Here is a 6,000-nt window from a genome sequence, read left to right as displayed (position 1 = left end):
TTCTAACTTCTGGTTACTTAACCTGAAAGTGTTCAAAGGAAATGGAAAATATCTGCTATACACTGGGTTATTGCAAGCTACAGTAAGTATACATCAAATATTATCAATAGAGAAAGAATAATAAGTTTGGAACAGCAAATATTTCCAGTAAATTATAAATATACTTTAGGATATCTTGAATAACATTTCAAAGAACTCAGGATATTCTCCCACTAAATCAAGTATTTATTCTGGATCCAGACTTGTAACCTCCAGTCATAAGAGAGTCTCATTCATAGAAACTGAGTTTTGAAGGTAAAGACCACTCAGTTGAGTATACAGCCTTAAAGCCTGCTGTTATTCCCTTAAACGCTTTAAAATTAAACATTTCCATTTACAATAGCATTGGATATGAGAAACAGGTTTTAAAACATCAGTCTCCATTCCAAGCTGGTCAAAATTTACAGATAAAAATCAATCATAAATGCAGCTATATACCCTGGTAAATATTTAGATATTTCAACAGATTTTGTTAAAGTGTATGAAATTTTGTGTAAACAACAATTAAAATCATTATGTACTATGCACAGGAAAAAACACATTAAAATAAACCATGACGTTGTGACAATTTATATTAAAAATACCTTCTCCTCAGGGAATTTATTAAATAGCCATAAAGTTTAACCTAATGATTGGTAGATACTGAAAAGCTAATCACATTTTGGATACCTGCACACTACTTTTAAATTCCCCAAAGAGGTCAGCATCAACAAGTAAATAAACCCAAAATTCCTACCTCCTACATTCCCACATAGCAAACACTGATATTTGTATACAATCAGTTAAGCATATTCTAAGAGAAGCATAAATAAAGAAAGAAAAAAAAAAAAACAAAACCCTGAGGACTTATCAACAGAGCTGAAATTGCTTCCAGAAACCCAGCATTAATAACACACACCTGCTTTAACAGGTATCAACTTGAGATGTGATTATACAATATTCTGAGTTCTTGGCTTTGGTCAGACATGGTTAAACTGAAATTGGAATATGTGAAGAGTGGAGCTGGAACATCCTGGGACTGGGTGCCAAACACTTTGAGCTCTTCAGGCTGCTCCTCCACGCCATCATTTTGCTGCTTTTCAGCAATTTTCAGTGATTAAAGCTGAAACCTGAGCATATTTTCTGTGCTTTGCTGCATCTCTGCAAGGAATAGGAAACAAATTGTCCTGTATTTTCCCACGGAGGGCAGGCAGTGGGGGCCACACCAGCCAGAATTCCTGGCTGCTCTCTTCCTAAAAGTGTCCAACCAGCAGACTCTTCCTAGAGATATCCTCTATCAGCTGGAAAAGCTCCATCAGGACAGGCTGGATAAACACTCTCCCAAAACAGAGCAGGCAATGATGAAGTTCTGCCCCCAAAACCCAAAGCTGTACATTCCTGCCTCTTCACAGACAGAGAATTGCCTCAAAGGCCACCACTGGTCCCATTTTCTCCTGATTTCCAGTCTCAGAGTCCAGTGCCTGGTAGAAATCTCTGCCTGATAATGTCAGGGGAGCATGCTCCATCCTTGGAGGCTCCCAAGAGCAGACCACAGGAAGCCCTGCACAGCCCAGTGTGATGCCAGAGCTCAGCCTCTCAGAGCAGAAGGTTGGACAAGAGCTCTCCTGGGGTCCCTTCCAGCCTGAAGTGCTGAGAAATCATTCTCCCTCTCTCCCCTGTACTCCTACTGCCCCCAAAATCAAGCCTTCTCCAGGAATATTTTCATTTGTGCCTTAATATTTTCTTCAGGAAGTCTCCTGACACTGAACTGAAAGCGGTGTTTGAGAGGGAATTACACTGTCAGCTATCTCTCACTTTCACTGTTATTTCATTACTGTCACAATCCTTTCCCCCCCCAAAGTGAGAGCTGCCAGCTCAGACCATTGTAATGAAACACTCGATTTCCAAATGTTCATTGAAGCAGGAAATATTTTACACCCCCTGAACTTTCCAATGATTCTGGAGCACACTTTTTCCCTCTTAGCAAAAGTTTCTAAGAGCTCAGATGTGTGATAAGTGTGGAGGAGTTTATGGCTGAGCACGTTGGGATACCTGGATGCCAGCTGAAAGGCAATGTCCCTTTAGATGAGCTAGAGAATATAATTTACACAGGCTGAGAAAATATATTTTTCAGAAATAAAACTAGAGTGTAATTATCTATGAGATAAATGTATGAGTGTAAATATATTTATATATATATATATATGAGTGTAAATATACATGAGATGCCAGTCACTCAACTTTCTGCCCTTGGACAATCAATCTGTGCTGCTCCCAGTAAATGTGTCCCCTCTTTCTTTAAAAATAAAACTTCTGGCTATAGATTCCAAAATCTCCCTTATATTTTTTTTAATTCAAGAGGCAAGGACATTATAACATGCTCTGATGCTTTTGCCTGTTGTTGTTACTTGAAACATGTCTTTTTTTGCTCCACTCTTATTTTTTACCAGTGCATTATGCAAGGGGAGCTTGGACACCAAGTGACCCTGTGCTAAATAAATGTGATGACAATCCACCTCACTGCCTGTGCACCTGGGGAAAGCTATTCCCTGCCAGCCTGGGAGTGCTGAACCTCTTGACCACTCGGAGCTGAGCATTCCCTTGGCAGGAGACAATCAGCATGGACAAGCAGGGGCAGGTAATCAGCCTCAGACACAGAACCTGTCAGAGCACGACTTACTGCTGCCCTGGGACTGCATTAGCTCACACATTCCTCTCTTGAAAGCTTCTTTTTTTGAAGTGCACACCGTGGATTCCTCCAAGCTAGCGCTCCCTTTCTGGCTGCAGCCCATCTGGAGTGGGAATAAACCACTTCAGAGGGAGCTTTTCTGGGATGATGAGAGAGGCTTTAGCCAAAGCCTTGCGCTGCCAGCCTCACCTGCTGCCCAGTGCTGGCCCAGGGCTGGGAGCTGGTAGCCCTGTTGCAGGAGCTCAGCCTGGCCCTGCAGAGGTCTCCTGTGAGGTTCTGAGGCAGCAGGGCTCCAAGCTGAGTCACCAAGCTAGAGACAGGCTCTGGGAGTCAGGAGGGATTCAGAATCACAGAATCACAGGGTTGGGAGAGACCTTCAAGATCATCGAGTCCAGCCCAGCCCCAACAGCTCAACTCAACCCTGGCACCCAGTGCCACATCCAGGCTTTGTTAAACACACCCAGGGATGGTGACTGCACCACCTCCCCGGGCAGCCATTCCAGAACTTTATCACCCTTTCTGGAAAAGCTTTTTCCTGCTGTCCAACCTGTATTTCCCTTGAGGCTGTGTGCTCTGTTCTGTCAGTGCTGCCTGGAGCAAGAGCCCAGCCCCAGCTGAGCACAGGCACCTTTCAGGAGCTGTGAGAGCGATGAGGGCAGCCCTGAGTCTCCTTCTCTCCAGGCTGAGCACCCCCAGCTCCCTCAGTGCTTCCTCACAGGGTTTGTGTTCCCAGCCCCTCCCCAGCCTCGTTGCCCCCTCTGGAAGCGCTCAAGGGTTTTTTTGTAGGAATACAATCCCACAAACAGAGAAAAATGGAACGTAGTAGAGGAAAGCAGGTCCAGTTTAGAACAAGGTGTTTTACTAAATGCAGTCTTTGCATTTAATCGATATTAAAATAACTGTCACTAGCCTCTTGTGCATGCCTGAATTGGTGAAGATGAACAGAATTCAGTCTGCATTTAAACAGAAGTCTCAAAGGCTTGAGAGGGATTTGTAATCCCTGAACAGCAAATCTGACCCTGATTCAAAACCATATGCAATAAAAAACTTTCCAGGCCCCACTGACCCTTATACTTGAAAGCTTTTACCAGAAAATCATTCTGCTGCTTACATGCCACAAAATTCTGATGAATTTTGTGTATTTTTTAGGCAAAGTTGAGCCAGACGACAGTGGAAGGATCAGGACCAGCACAGTGGGCAGTGATTAAATGTGTAAGCTGGGGGATGGCAGAGAAAGGGCCAGGGGCACATCCACTGTGCCCACATGGAGCAGAATTTTGGGAGTTGGGTGCCCCAGAAGTGGAAGATGCTGTTGGCATCACCCTGCCCAGGGGCCAGAGCTGCTCCCAGCTGGCTTTGGGCAGCAGAAAAATCCTCAGCTCCACCTCAGGATGGATGGCTGCAGGCTGAAGCCAGGCCAGTTCCATCTGGAGAGGCAGCACACGGGTTTTTAGCAGAAATTGTGATTTTAAATGAGACTCCAAATCTGGGGAGGGCGTCTGAGAGCTGACCTCCTGCCTGACCAGAACCAGAGGGGCAGACGTGGGATCATGTGGCACCTTGGGAGACAGGCTGGCTTTTCCACCTCAGGAATTCATGTGTGTCAAATATGAACTTCATTTCTATCCTCTCCCACCGTCCAGAGATGTCAGAAATCAGTATAATTGCACAGACTGGCCAGACTCCCTGGGAATTATGTGTATTTTCTCTCTTTCTCTCTCATACAGAACCCATCTTTCCTCTGAATAATTACTGCCAGAGCTGAATCAGAGCCTGCCAATGCTACAGAAAAGAATCCAACCCTTTTCTACAAACTTTCAAAACAAATATGACTTCACTTTGCTGATTTTTTTTCCTTAATTTTTTTACATCCACTGTCATTTGATTCTCTTTGAATAACTTGAATGAGTTTAGGGAAGGAGTGGTGCACAAGGGATCTTTGGGCAGACCCTCAGCTGGTGTACAATTGGCTTCAGAAAAGCACTGCTCAGTTACATCCTGAAGATGCCTCACAGTGAATTTGAAAAGCTCTCTTGGAGATTATTCACCTCATGTGAATGCCACTGCTCCCACCAGCTCTGTCATTTTAAGGATTTTAGCTGTTAAGTCAGAGGGCAGACAATAGGATGGGACAGAGCCCAAGCAATTAACTCTTCACTTGGTTTTATTACTGAATCCTGAACTGGACTCCCACAGGGAACCTGTAACATGTTAGTCAAAGGAAAAAAGGGCAAAACTTTAAATAATTAAAAGTTTGGAAGATGAAGTGAAACAGCAGCCTATGATTTGCAAACAGAAACTTTAAGAAAAACCCAACGAAACAAAATAAAACCCAGAAGGACATTAATTGAAACCTTTAATCCCAACAAAGTATTCATCCTGAGATAATTACTGCCATAAAACCCTCTGACACTGACAGGAGAGCTGTCTTCAAAAGCTACACACGTAAGCAGCCTGGAACTGAGAGAGGAGCTGGCAAGGATGAAATCCTACAGAGATGTGAAAAGGAGGGAAGATTTTGGAGGGAACTGAGCCTTTCAGTGTTAAGTCATTTCTCTGTGAAAACATGTTTTCAGCTATGGGAGACTGAAAGAGGACAAGGACGGGGAAGATTTGCCAGCAGAAAGGCAGTTCCTCCTGTAAGTAAAAAACCAGTGGGTTAAAAAAGAAAATGAGTAGCAACAAACTGGACCTTGAAATGGATTTGGGACAAATGTCAGCAATACAAGGTGGTTTAAACTGGAATCACACAATTCCTCACTCATGGTGCATGAAGTGCTGCAATCTAAAAATCTCCTGCTGGTGTTCCTCTGCTCTTCCCAATTAAAAACTTTTCTGAGATGCACAAAATTAAGGTTTTCTCTGTCCTTTGCTGCAGTCCTGCTCATTTTGGCACTTCCCCAAAGATGACAGCCACTCTTGGAGCCCAGCAGTGCTCAGTCCCTGCTCCATAATTGTTGGGTTTGGTTTAATTCCTGGGAAATGTCACCTGCATTTAACAGAGACAGGGCTGGCTGATACCTTCAATCACCTTCTCACCCTCTGGGCACTGGCTGAGAGGCTTTAGGCTGACAGATAAACACTCCTGCAAAGATTCCAAAGTCTCTTCTCCTCTCCAGGAATATTGTTTCAAGCCCCCCAGAAGTGGTGTCCATCAGTCCTGCCTCCTGTGCCAAGAGCTGCCCTAGGAAAATGCTCCAGGCCACGCTCATGGTTCTTTCCCTACTCATTAATTATTCCTACATAAGTTCAGGTAAAAATGGCTTTGGCATGTTTTTCCTGAACATTCCATT

The sequence above is a fragment of the Motacilla alba genome, chromosome 6 (genome assembly GCF_015832195.1).
Source record: "Motacilla alba alba isolate MOTALB_02 chromosome 6, Motacilla_alba_V1.0_pri, whole genome shotgun sequence".
Taxonomy (NCBI): domain Eukaryota; kingdom Metazoa; phylum Chordata; class Aves; order Passeriformes; family Motacillidae; genus Motacilla; species Motacilla alba.
The sequence above is the reverse complement of the archived record's forward strand: the minus strand, read 5'-3'. Positions refer to the sequence as shown.